The following is a 14086-nucleotide window of genomic DNA, read 5'->3' as shown; positions in this document are numbered from 1 at the left end:
TCACTCTTGTCGCCCAGGCTGGAGTGCAATGGCGTGATCTTGGCTCACTGCAACCTCCAACTCCCAGGTTCAAGCAATTCCTGCCTCAGCCTCCCGAGTAGCTGGGATTACAGGTGCCCACCACACACCCGGCTAATTTCTGTATTTTATTAGAGATGGGGTTTCACCGTGTTGGCCAGGCTAGTCTTGAACTCCTGGCCTCAGGTGATCTACCCGCCTTGGCCTCCTGAAGTCCTGGGATTACAGGTGTGAGCCACTACTCCTGGCCCCCATCTTTCTATTATTAATTTGATTCCATAGTTGTCAGAGAACATATTGTATAGTGCAATCCTTTTTAATTTGTTGAGATTTGTTGCATGGTCTAGGATACGGTCCACCTTGGTGTATGTTCTGTGAGAGCATTCAAAAATGTGTACCCTGCTGCTGTTGGGTGTAGTGTTCTATGTAATGTCAATTAGGTCTTGTTGGTTTGATGATATTGTTGAGTTCTTCTGTATAGTTGCTGATTTTCTGTCTAGTTGTTCTATTCACTGTTGATAGAGGGGTGTTGATGTCTCCAAATATAATTGTGGATTTGTCTATGTCTGTTTTGAGTTCCATTAGTTTTTGCCTCACACATTTTTCAGCTCCTTTGTTTGGTGCATTTAGGATTATTATGTCTTATTGGTGGATTGACCCTTTTTATCACTATATGATGATCCTTTTTGTCTCTGATAATTTTCTTTGCTTTGAAGTCTACTTTATCTGCATAGCCGCTTTTGCTTTCCTTTGGTTAATGTTTGTCTTTTTTTGAGACAGAGTCTCACTCCATCATCCAGGCTGGAGTGCAGTGGCACCATCTTGGCTCACTGCAACCTCGGCCTCGTGGGTTCAAGCGATTCTTGTGCTTCGGTCTCCTGAGTGGCTGGGATTACAGGCGCCCACCACCATGTCTGGCTAATTTTTGTGTTTTTTTAGTGGAGACGAGGTTTCACCATGTTGGCCAGGCTGGTCTTGAACTCCTAACCTCAAGTAATCTGCCTGCCCTGGACTCCCAAAGTGCTGGGATTACAGGTGTAAGCCACCATGTGTGGATTTTTTTTTGACAGAGTCTCACTCTGTCACCCAGGGTGGAGTCCAGTGGCACAATCTCGGGTCACTGCAATCTCTGCCTCTGAGGTTTAGGTGATTCTCCTGCTTCAGCCTCCTGAGTAGCCTGAATTACAGGTGCCTGCCACCAAGCCCAGCTAATTTGGTTAATGTCTGCATGATATAACTTTCCCCATCCTTTTACTTTCAACCTGCCTATATCATTATATTTAAAGTAAGTTTCCTGTGGAGAGTACATAGTTTGGGTCATGCTTTTTAATTCATTCTACTAATCTTTATGTAGTTATTGGTATGTTAGGGCTTAAGTCTGCCAATTTTTGTTTTTGTTTGTTTTTTTCTGATTTTGGTTTCTTTGTTTTCTTTTCCCTACCTCCTAAAGATTACTTGAACATTTTTTAGAATTCTATTTTGGGCCGGGTGCGGTGGCTCAAGCCTGTAATCCCAGCACTTTGGGAGGCCGAGACGGGCGGATCACGAGGTCAGGAGATCGAGACTATCCTGGCTAACACGGTGAAACCCCGTCTCTATTAAGAAATACAAAAAAAACTAGCCAGGCGAGGTGGCGGGCGCCTGTAGTCCCAGCTACTCGGGAGGCTGAGGCCGGAGAATGGCGTGAACCCGGGAGGCGGAGCTTGCAGTGAGCTGAGATCCGGCCACTGCACTCCAGCCTGGGCGACAGAGCGAGACTCCGTCTCAAAAAAAAAAAAAAAAAAAAAAAAAAAAAGAATTCTATTTTGATTTATCTATGGCATTTAAAAAAATATATGGGCCGGGCGCGATGGCTCAAGCCTGTAATCTCAGCACTTTGGGAGGCCGAGACGGGCGGATCACGAGGTCAGGAGATCGAGACCATCCTGGCTAACACGGTGAAACACCGTGTCTACTAAAAATACAAAAAATTAGCCAGACGTGGTGGCAGGTGACTGTAGTCCCAGCTACTCGGGAGGCTGAGGCAGGAGAATGGCGTGAACCTGGGAGGCGGAGCTTGCAGTGAGCTGAGATCCAGCCACTGCACTCCAGCCTGGGCAACAGAGCGAGACTCCGTCTCAAAAATAAAATAAAATAAAATAAAATAAAATAAAATAAAATAAAATAAAATAAAAAATAAAAAAATATATGGAGCCCTTCACAAATTTGCATGTTATCCTTACATAAAGGCCATGCTAATCTCTCTATCCTTTCAATTTTAATATATGTGCTGCTGACGTGAGCACTTTCTACAATGTTTTTGAGTATATTTGCATAGCTTTCTTATTGATTGTTCTAGGTATTATATTATATATACACATAACTTATTACAGCCTACTGTTGTTATTATTTTACCAGTATGAGTGAAGTATGGAAACCCTACCTCTCTTTGTTCCTGTTCCCTCTCTAATTTATAATTTCTAAAAACATTCCCTGTACATACCTTTAGAATAAAATCAGACAGTGTTGTAATTTTTGCTTCAACTGTCAAACATAGTTTAGAAAATTCGATAGAAGAAACGTCTATTGATTTTACCCATATTTTTTGCTAACTGTGTCTTTTCTTCCTAACGTTCCAAGATTTCTTTTTTCATTGTTTCCTTTCCATTTAGAGAATCTCCTTCAGCCACTTTTAGAGTAGGTCTACTGGTGACAAACTCTTTTTGTTTTCCTAAGAAAACTTCCGATAATATCTTAGTTTCCTCTTCATTCCTGGAGGATTTTTCTTTCTGTGTATAGAATTCTATTTCTTTCTGGGTATAGAATTCTGAGTTGACCGTTATTTTCCTTCAGCCCTTGAAAAATATTGTACCAATTCCTTCTGACTTCCATGATTTCTGATGAGAAATCCATTGTCATTGAATTGTTTGTTTCCTTATAGTGACATTTTCAAGAGATTTTTTCTTTGTCTGATTTCAGAAGTTTAATTTTAACATGCTTGGCACAGATTATTTAGGTTTATCTTGGTTGAGGTTTCCTCAGCATTTTTTCTTTTTTTTTTTCTTTTTTCTTTTCTTTTTCTCTTTTTTTTTTTTTGAGACAGAGTCTCACTCTGTTGCTCAGGCTACAGTGCAGTGGTGTGATTAAAGCTTACTGCAACCTTGACCTCCTGGGCTCAAATGATCCTCTCATAGCTGGGACCACAGGTGCATGCCACCGTACCTGGCTAATTTTGTGTGTGTGTGTGTGTGTGTGTGTGTGTGTGTGTGTTTGTTTATTTTTGGTTTGGTTTTTTTAAGAGATGAGGTTTTAGCATGTTTCCTGGGCTGGTCTTGAACTCCTGGCCTCAAGCAGTCTGCCTTCCTCTGTCTCCCAAAGTGCTGAGATTACAGCCATGAACCACTGTACCGAGCCTTCCTCATCTTTTTGAATCACTATGTATATGAATCACTATGTTTATGTCTCCTGACAAACTTGGGACGTTCTCAGTCATTATTTCTTGCTGTACTTTTCCAGCCCTGCCCTCTTTTGTTTCTTCTTCTGGGACTCCAGCGACAGAAGCCACAGGAGCCTTAAATCTCTTGTTAGTCTCTCAGGTCCCTGGGGCTCTATTCATTTTCTCACTCTATTTTCTCTGTTGTTCAGATCGAGTAGTTTCTATTGTTTTACCGTATGCTGATTCTTCCCTTTGTTCTCTTTATTCTGCCATTGAGCCTATCCACTGAGCTTTTCTATTTGGTTATTGTATTTTACAGTTTTAATATTTCTATTTGCTTCTTCCTTATACCTTCTATTTCTTTGCTGAAGTTGTATATTTTTAACTTTTTTTCAAGTGTGTTCAGAACTGCTTCTTGAAGCATTTCTATAATAGCTGCTTTAAAATCTTTGTCAGATATTCTAATATAGCTGCCATCTCAGTGTTGACATCTACTGTGTTTTTTCACTCAGTTTGAGATCTGGACATTTTTGTATTATGTTATAAGACTTTGGATCTTAATTTAAAAATTTTATTTTAACTGACTTTGTCACTGCTTTGGCATGAGAGTGGGTGTCATTTCATTGCTGCCAGGTGAAGGGAGAAGTTCAGATTTCCCTCTGTACCTCTGTTGACACTCAAGCGGGACAGGTCTCCTCCTTACTGCTGGATGGGGCTGCTTGTTCCAGCCCCACGTGGTCTCTCCTGATATTGTGGTAGAGGTGGCCTCATTACTTCTGGGTGATGGTTAAGGTCCTGACTCTACTAGGCCTCCTCTGATACCAACCGAGCAGGAAAGCAGAGGGGTACCTCATTTCTGCCAGATGGATGTCCAGGTTCCCCACGGACACCATGGTCTTTATTGCCACCACGCTCACAGAGAGAGGAGGGCTCATTACTGGCTGGCTGGGACAAAAGTCCCAGTTCCCTACTTGGCCTTGTGTGACACCACTCTAGTGAGGGTATTGGGGTGGCCTGTTACAACCTTGAGGGAGTGGAAGTCTAGGCTTCCCACTTAGTTTTGGCATGGGTTGGGGTAGGGCCACTGTAGTAGAGTTCTCTGGAGAAACAGAACCAATGGAATATATGTATAAATTGGCTCATGTGATTATGGAGGCTGAGAAATCCCATGATCTGCCATCTGCAAACTAGAGCCCCAGAAAAGTCCGTCGTGTAATGTCAGTCTGAGTCTGAAAGCCTGAGAACCAAGGGAGCCAGTGGTGTAAATTCCAGTCCAAGAGCAAGAGAAGATTGATATCCCAGCTCAAGCAGGCAGGTGGGAAGCAAAACAGGGACATTTGTCCTTCCTTTGCCTTTCTGTTCTATTCAGGCCCTCAACAGATTGGATGACGTCACTCACACTGGGGAGAGTAATCTGCTTTACTGAGTCCATAGATTCAAAAGCTAATCTCATCCAGAAACACCTCACAGACCAGCCAGAATAAAGTTTAATCTAGGCACGCTGTAGTATGGCTAAAAGTTCCTGTCTTACAGACTGCCCCTTGCCTTTGGCTAGCAGAAACAGGCTTTTGTTGGAGCTTTTCTCTTTCTTTTTGGTCTGTGCCCATTGGCATTTCCTGGTTGCTGGTTTCTTCAGCTCCAAGTGTCGAATAAATGAAGCTGAAAGAAAACTCGGAGAACTCACCACTGTGGCATTTCTTGGGTCTTGAGGTTTCTATCCAGTCTGCTTTCTTTTCTCCACCTTTCAAAGTATTCTTATGTTTAATAAATAATTTCCAGGGTTTATGGTTGTTCTAGGAGTGGTGAAAATACATTACCCCATCCTCCCAGAGGCAGAAGTTCCATCCAGTGTATTTTCCATTTCAGATATATTTTTCATCTCAAGAAGTTCCATTTTGGTCTTTTAAGAATACCTTCCATTTCTCTCATTATGTTTTTGTTTTTCTTTACATTATTTAAGAAACAGACTAAATATGTTCACTTTAAATTTAATTCAGTATGATACTGCTAACCTTTACAAAAAGACAACTAGGAAAATGGCTAAATATTTATTTCTAGAACGCCTAATTTCACATATTTTTAAGTTCAGAACTAAAATACTACGTCTCCTCTGAGGCCCTAGTGAAATTAATAGTATAAACTCCTTTTTTGAACTTTTTCTCCTGACTGGGTCTGTTTTTATTTTTTTAATTGACAAATAAAACTTGTATGTGTTTGTAGGGTACAACATGGTGTTTTGATATATGTATACATTGTGGAATGGCTAAACCTAGCTAATTAACACATATACTACCTCACGTACTTATCATTTTTTGTGTGGTAAGAGCACATGAAATCTATTTTCTTTTTCTTTTTTTTTTTTTTGAGATGGAATTTTGCTCTTGTTGCCCAGGCTGGAGTGTAATGGCACAATCTCAGCTCACCGCAACCTCCACCTCCTGGGTTCAAGTGATTCCCCTGCCTCAGACTCCCCAGTAGCTGGGATTACAGGCACGCGCCACCACGTCCAGCTATTTTTTGTATTTTTAGTAGAGATGGGGTTTCACCATATTGGCTAGGCTGGTCTCAAACTCCTGACCTCATGATCCACCCGCCTTGGCCTCCCAAAGTGTTGGGATTACAGGCGTGAGCCACAGCGCCTGGACATAAAATCTATTTTCTTAGCAATTTTCAAGCATGCAATAGATTATTAACTATAGTCTTTATGTTGTACAATAGATCGCTTGAACTTATTCCTTCTAACTGAAATTTTATATTATTTGACCAACACTTAGGTTGATTTCATATCTTGGCTGTTGTGAACAGTGCTGCAATGAACATGGGAGTGCAGACACCTCTGTGACTTAATGATTTTGTTTCCTTCAGGTATATACCCAGAAGTGAGATTGATGGATCATATAGTACTTCTATTTTTTGTTTTTTGGTTTTTTTTTGTTTTTACTTTTTTCTTTTTAGTACCACAGAAGAGTCTTCAATGGTAGTTAGAGTTTTGATTTTTAAAGAAATTACCATTTTCCATAATGGCTGTACTAACTGAAAATCCCAACAGTGGACCAGGGTTCTCTCTTCTCCTTATTCTTACCAACACTTATTATCTTTTGTCTATTAGTAGCCATTCTAACAGATGTGAGGTGATGTTTCATTATGGCTTTAATTGAGCATTTTTTCGTATACTTGTTGGTCATTTCTTCATTTGAGAAATGTCTATTCAGGCCCTTTGCCTTTTTTTTTTTTTTTTTTTTTTTTTTTTTGAGACTGAGTCTCACTCTATTGCCCAGGCTGGAGTGCAGTATTGGGATCTCAGCTCACTGCAACTCTGCCTCCTGGGTTCAAGTAATTCTCCTGTCTCAGCCTCCCCAGTAGCTGGGATTACAGGCGTGTACCACCACACCTGGCTAATTTTTGTATTTTTAGTAGAGACGGGGTTTCACCATGTTGGCCAGACTGGTCTCAAACTCCTGACTTCACGTGATCTGCCTGCCTTGGCCTCCCAAAGTGCTGGGATTACAGGTGTGAGCTTCTGCACCCGTCCCTTTGCCCATTTTTAGTCAGGTCATTTGCTTTCTCACTATTGAATTGTTGGATTTCCTTATATATTTTGGATATTAACCCTTTGTCAAATGTATGGTTTGTAGATATTTTCTCCCACTGGGTAGGTTGTCTCTTTACTCTGTTGATTTTTTGCTTTGCTGTACAGAGGCTTTTTATTTTGATGCAATTCTGTTTGTCTACTTTTGATTTTGTTGCCTGTGCTTTTGGGCTCATATCTAAAAAATCATTTTTCAGACCAATGTCATGGAGCTTTCCCCCTATGTTTTCTTCTGGTAGTTTTATTGTTTCTGGTCTTACATGTAAGTCTTTACCCCATTTTGAGTTGATATTTACATATGGTATGAAATAAGGGTCTACTTTCATTTCCTTTATTTCATTCTTTTTTTTTTTTTTTTTTGAGACGGAGTCTCGCTCTGTCACCCAGACTGGAGTGCAGTGGCCGGATCTCAGCTCATTGCAAGCTCCGCCTCCCGGGTTTACGCCATTCTCCTGCCTCAGCCTCCCAAGTAGCTGGGACTACAGGCACCTACCACCACGCCCGGCTAGTTTTTTTTTGTATTTTTTAGTAGAGACGGGGTTTCACCATGTTAGCCAGGATGGTCTCGATCTCCTGACCTCGTGATCCACCCGTCTCGGCCTCCCAAAGTGCTGGGATTACAGGCTTGAGCCACCGCGCCCAGCCTATTTCATTCTTAAGAACATGAAGGCCAGGTGCGGTGGCTCACACCTGTAATCCCAGTGCTTTGGGAGGCCGAGGTGGGAGGATCATCTGAGGTCAGGAGTTTGAGACCAGCCTGGACAATATGGTGAAACTCCATCTCTACTGAAAAAAATCAGCCGGGCGTGGTGGCCGGCGCCTGTAATCCCAGCCACTGGGGAGACTAAAACAGGAGAATCACTTGAACCGGGGAGGTGGAGGTTGCAGTGAGCTGGGATCACACCACTGCACTCCAGCCTGGGCAACAAGAGTGAAACTCTATCTCAAAAAAAAAAAAAAAAGAGCATATTTATATCCCTTTTAATGTCCTGTCTACTAATTCCACCATTTCTGACATTTCTGGGACTGTTTCTTCTGGTTCTGGGTAACATTTTCCTATCTATTTTTATAATCTTTTTTTTTTTTTTAAGAGACGGGGTCTTACTGTGTTGCCCAGGCTAAAGTTCAGTGGCTCTTATTGGGTGTGATCGTAGTGTATTACAGTCTCAAACTCCTGGCCTCAAGTGATCCTCCTGCCTCAGCCTCCTGAGTAGCTGGGACTACAGGTACATGCCACCACATCCAGTACGATAATATTAAATTGAATGTCAGACCTTGGGAATTTGATTTTGTTCAGTGCTAGGTTTTGTTGCATTTCTCTAATGAGTGTTGGACTTGGTTCTGCCATGCTTGGTATCAGTTCTATCATCAGTGCTTGCTTTCAAGCTTTGCATGGTGGCTCCAGAGTAACCTTTATTCTATCGTTCACTACTAAGTCCTTTTAAAGTCTCTATATGATGCCCCATGTATTATAGGATCTATTCATATGGGCTGTCAGGAACATAAACAAAATATTCCCAATCTTGTGTAAGTTCTGAGAATTGTTTGGCCTTTCATTTTCTGTTGTTGTTGTTTTTAACCCCCTGCCTTGTGGAATTTTACCTCATTAACGTACATATCCGTATTCAGTCAAAGTTTTGAGGTCTGGGACCTCTTGGCAGATCTCCAAAGCCCTCTCTATATCATTCCCTCGTCTCTAGTGTTTTCCCTTTTAATCCTTCTTTTCTTTTCTTTTTTTCTTTCTTTTTTGTTTATTTTTTTTTTCGAGATGGAGTTTCGTTCTTGTTGCCCAGGTCGGAGTGCAATGGTATGATCTCGGCTGACCACAACCTCTGCCTCCTGGGTTCAAGCGATTCTCCTGCCTCCGTCTCCTGAATAGTTGGGATTACAGGCATGCGCCACCACACCCAGCTAATTTTGTATTTTTAGTAGAGACGGGGTTTCTCCATGTTGGTGAGGCCAGTCTCAAACTCTCGACCTCAGGTGATCCGCCTGCCTCGGCCTCCCAAAATGCTGGGATTATAGATGTGAGCCACCATGCCTGGCCTTCCCTCTTAATTTCTAGCCAACGCCTTCTCCACCAACTCTAATCTGTTTTCTCCACTCAATGAGACTGCTGGCTCTATTGGGGCTCCCCTCTCTGCACTGCTTCTAACAGTGTAGTGCAGGAAACTGCCTCTAGGCAGTAAGCTGAGGCAATCATATGACTCACCTTGTTTCCCTTTTGTCAGTTAAAATTCTGCACTACCGGCTTTCCATTGTCTATAAATATTTCTTTCATAATTTTATCTGGTTTCATAGTTGTATAGTGGGAAGGCAATTTCTGTAGCTGTACTTCCTTCTTGAGAGAAGCGAAAGTCTTATTGGGCCAATTTTTCAAGTGGAAACAATTTACTAAAAAGGCTATGTCTCTAGTAGAAAGGACCCTGAGACACCATAGCAAGTATATAAGGTAGTAATTTTCCCAATCCTAACCCACAGGGACTTAAGATCTTTTATTTTCATAACACACATGAGAGAAAGAGGACTATGCAAACATTTAAAGCACTGTTGGAGAGTCCATTGACATTGACACCCTAGGATCTGAAGCTCCACTCTGTTAGAGTGGCAGGGTGTGGAGGGTAGGTGATAATTGTATTCTAGCTCCAGGTCTGACTCTCAGTAGGTCTATCAGGTTTACACTCACCTAGTGGTTATTTCATGAGTCCTTAACGGACAGTTGGAATAGACATATTTGACAGTTGGCAGAACCACCAGGTTGGTTTTTTGGTGTGTGATGTAGGAAATATCATAGTGAGGAAGACCAACATGAAGTGCCTGGAACTGCCTCCACCATTCCGGACCAAAATAATAAATAAAAATTACTTACATCAGTGCCCCGCTTGAAGACCTAAAGCATGCAGAGGTGGTGGTGCCCATCATATTGCCATTTAATTCACTAGTCTGGCAACTGCTAAAACCAGACAGATCTTGGAGAATGAGTATGGATTACTGCAATCTCAATCAACAAATAATGCTAATTCTATCTGCTGTTCCAAATGTGGTATGTTTGCTGGAAAAGATTAACACAGCCTACATGGTATGTATTGATCTGGACAGTGAACCCTTTTTCATCCCTGTGAAAAGGAAGACCATAAAAGCTTGCTTCCACTGAGATGAGCAATAATATACATTTACAGTTTTGCCTCTGGACCGTGTAAACTCTCCTGCCTCTGTCATAATATAGTCTGAAGGGACCTGGACCATTCGGACATTCCATAGGACATCCCATTACTGCACTGATGACATCATGGTAATTGTAAGGATGAACCTGAAATGATGCCTATATCAGAGGCCTTGGTAGGATAAATTTTCTTCAAATAGTACTGCAAGAACCCTACAAATATTCAGGATTTTGCCAGATCAGTGAGGTTTTTAAAAGTCCAGTGGTCTGAAGCATACCAGGGCATTCCCTCCAAAGATGATAAGGAGAAATTTTGCATCTCATGTTTCTCACCACTAAAAAGCACAATGCCTTGCAAACATCTTGGGGTCTGTTGCTAGCATATTCCACACTTGGGAATGTTGCTCTGACCCAAATATCAGGTGACACAAAAGGCTGCCAATTTTGAGTGTGTCCCAGAGCAGGAAAAAGCTCTGTAACAGGTCAAGGCTGTGGTACAAATGGCCCTGCTGCTTGGCTCACAAGACACCATATTATATTAGAGGTGTCAGTGGTGAGAAAAGATCATATACTGTTAGTGATAAATCCCAATAGTAAGTCACACACCCCCTATAGTGCTGAAGCAATGCCATGCCATCTGAAACACAGCACTATACACCTGTCAAAAGAGAGCTCCTGGAATGCTACTGAGTCCTAGTTGAGACAATATTTACCTATGGGACGGTAAGTAATGATGTATTATAACCTCGGTTCTGTCAAACCCACAAGTCATAAGGCTGGGTGGCTCTACCAGTCATCCTTCATAAAATGAAAGTGGTATATGTAGAATTGGGCACAAGCAGGGCTGGAAGGCAAAAGTGAGCTACATAAGCAGGTGCCCAGATCCCCTGTCACCCACCACTGATGCACTGGTGGTTCTTTCTCAGTTTACATCTGTAGCCACATTGGTCGGCGATCCCTCATGACATGATGACAGAAGAGGAAAAAGGCTGAGCTTGGTTAATGTACAGGTTGTCTCAGTAGGTGAAAGTAAGCTGGAAATACACTGTGGCTGCACTATGGCCCCACTTAGAGATGGCCTGTGTACCTGCCAGAAGAAAGAATATATATAGATTCATGGGCCTGGAAGACAAACTGGAAGATTAAAAACGAGGAAGTGTGGGGAAAAGGCACATAATGTACCTGAGAATGGGTGTACAGTGTATGATTTTTGTATTGCAGGTTTTTTCCCATCAGATAACATCCACCACAGAAAAGGCACCAACCAAGCAGATGGAATGACTTAGCCAAATAATGTTAACCAGGCTTTGTTGCTGGCACCCCAATGCTGGCAAAGTGATCATATGAATGGAGGAGCCACGGTGGAGCTAATGTAAGTGTTCAACGTCATGGACTCATCAAGTCTGATCTAACTACTGCATCAGTGAATGTCCAGCTTGCCAGCAACAGAGACCAACACTTAGCCTGATGTCACCATTTGTCAAGGAAACCATCCAGCCACTTGGTGGTAAGTTGATTACACTGTATCCTTGCTACCTTGGAAGGGGAAGTGTTCTATATTGAAGGGGCATTGATGTATATTATGGGTATTGGTTTGCCTTTCCTGCCTGCACAGCCTCGGTCAGCAACACCATCCAAAGGTTTACAAAATTTTGATCCATTAGCCTGAAATCTTGTGTAGCATTGCATCAAACCAAGAGACCCACTTGATAGCAAGGAGGTAGAATGCTGGGTACATGATGGTGGGATCGGCTTTAATCACATACCATACTAAGCAGAAGCTGCTCCCCGATAGAGTGCTTTCTTGTGGGAAGGCAGGGACCCCAACAGAGGAAGCCACGGCAGAAGAACATAAATTGTGAAGATTTAATGGACATTTGTCCATTTGTCACTTCCGCAATCAATACTCTTGTGATTTCCTCTGCCCGTCTTTATTTTAATCTCTTAATCCCGTCATCTTCGTAAGCTGAGGATATATGTTGCCTCAGGACCCTGTGATGATTGCGTTAACTGCACAAATTGTTTGTAAAACACGTGTGTTTAAACAATATGAAATCTGGGCACCTTGAAATAAGAACAGGATAACAGTGATGTTCAGGGAACAAGGGAGATAACCATCAGGTCTGACTGCCTGAGAGCGGGGCGGAACAGAGCCATATTTCTCTTCTTACAAAAGCGAATAGGAGAAATATTGCTGAATTCTTTTTCTCAGCAAGGAACAGCCCTGAGAAAGAGAATGCGTTCCTAGGGCGAGGTCTCTAAAATGGCCACTCTGGGAGTCTGTCTTATACGGCTGCAGATAAGGGATGAAATAAGCCTCGGTTTCCTGTGGTGCTACCAGGCCTATTAGGATAAGGAAATTCCCGCCTAGTAAATTTTAGTCAGACCAGTTGTCTGCTCTCAAACCCTGTCTCCTAATAAGATGTTATCAATGACAATGCATGCCCAAAACTTCATTGGCAATTTTAATTTCACCCTGGTGCTCTGCCCCCATTTGCCTTGTGATATTTTATTGCCTTGTGAAGCATGTGATCTCTGTGACCCACACCCTATTCGTACACTCCCTCCCCTTTGAAAATCACTAATAAAAACTTGCTGGTTTTACAGCTCAGGGGGCATCATGGAAAATGCCGACATGTGATGTCTCCCCCAGACACCCAGCTTTAACATTTCTCTCTTTTGCACTCTTTCCCTTTATTTCTCAGACTGGCCAACACTTACGGAAATAGAAAAGAACCTACGTTGAATTATCAGGGGTGGTTCCCCGGTTCCCCCAATAGTGCTTGTTAAAAACACAGCTAAGGCACCAGATTGGAGATGATACCCTGTAAGGAGGAGGCATCATCCTTCATGATGCAGTAAATACCCGAGACCGATTGCCATTGAATAGTGTATCCTTAAGGAAAATATATGGCTCTGGGGAACAAAGGGTGGGTGTAGGAGCAGCCCACCATTATCATCACTCCCAGTGATCCAATTGGAGAAACTGTGCCTTCTATCCCAACTCTGGTCTCTAAGGGTTTAGAAGTCCTGTTTCCCAGAAGGCGAATATCTGCACCAGTGGACACACTGAGTCTCACTAAACTTTAAGCTATGGCAGGCACCAGATTACTCCAACTCACTATCAAGAGACAAGAAAGCAAGGAAAGGAGTCATTATCAGGAGGTGGGGCTGCTATTACACAGTGGGGACAGGGAAGAATATATTTGGCACCCAGATCATCCACTTGAGTATGTTTCTCCTTGCCCAATTTTGACGATAAATGACCAAGTGCAGTCATAGCCTGAGAAGGGCATGATAGCCAGGTACCTCATCTGGTAACCCACATGAACCAGAGGTACAAGTCTCAGGGAGTTAGGGAAAGATCAACAATGGGTAGTAGAGAAGGGAGGTGAATGCCAGTTGCAAACTCAATCTACAGCAGCAGAGGCTGTGGCCTGTACCAGACCTTCCTCTTTTAAGTTTCCCCAGAAAGAGATCCATCAGAATCCTGAAGAAACCATTCCAGAACTAATGAAACAAATCAGTCTGAGCAGTGCAAGGGGTGGACTGTAGTGTTGACTGTGGTGTGCTGCCCATATCTTCCCCTTCAGGACTGAAGCTGCTGTGAATGCTGACAGCCGTCACCTGTGCCCCATTCGGGGACTGCCTTTGGCTGAAGTCAGCCAACTCACTCAAGATCATACCCCTTTCCTAGTCAAATAGGGAGATAAGGTCCAGCCTACTTGTCCTATTGGGGCATCTGGCAAAGCCATCCTAGTTTGAGTTCCTGGTTGACTGAGGCATTTGTTAAGACTGCATCAGCTTAATTTCTCCCTCTATCCAATTCTACTGCCTTTACTCCCCAACAGGTGTTGATGCAGATAACTCCTCCCAATAAACTTCCTGCACATGAATCTCC

General features: G+C 42.6%; 1 protein-coding gene and 1 non-coding gene across 3 annotated transcripts in view; both read right to left on the bottom strand.

Annotated features, from left to right (window-relative positions):
• The window catches only part of MRPL9 (mitochondrial ribosomal protein L9), a 39280-nt gene that overhangs the window by 18881 nt on the left and 6313 nt on the right, over positions 1-14086 (bottom strand). The window lies entirely within an intron of this gene.
• On the bottom strand, positions 2200-2303 carry LOC119624571 (U6 spliceosomal RNA). Its single transcript, XR_005240735.1, has one exon. It is a non-coding gene; the product is annotated as a U6 spliceosomal RNA (small nuclear RNA).

Source organism: Chlorocebus sabaeus, chromosome 20 (genome assembly GCF_047675955.1).
Source record: "Chlorocebus sabaeus isolate Y175 chromosome 20, mChlSab1.0.hap1, whole genome shotgun sequence".
NCBI classification, from domain to species: Eukaryota; Metazoa; Chordata; class Mammalia; order Primates; family Cercopithecidae; genus Chlorocebus; species Chlorocebus sabaeus.
The sequence above is the reverse complement of the archived record's forward strand: the minus strand, read 5'-3'. Positions and strand labels throughout refer to the sequence as shown.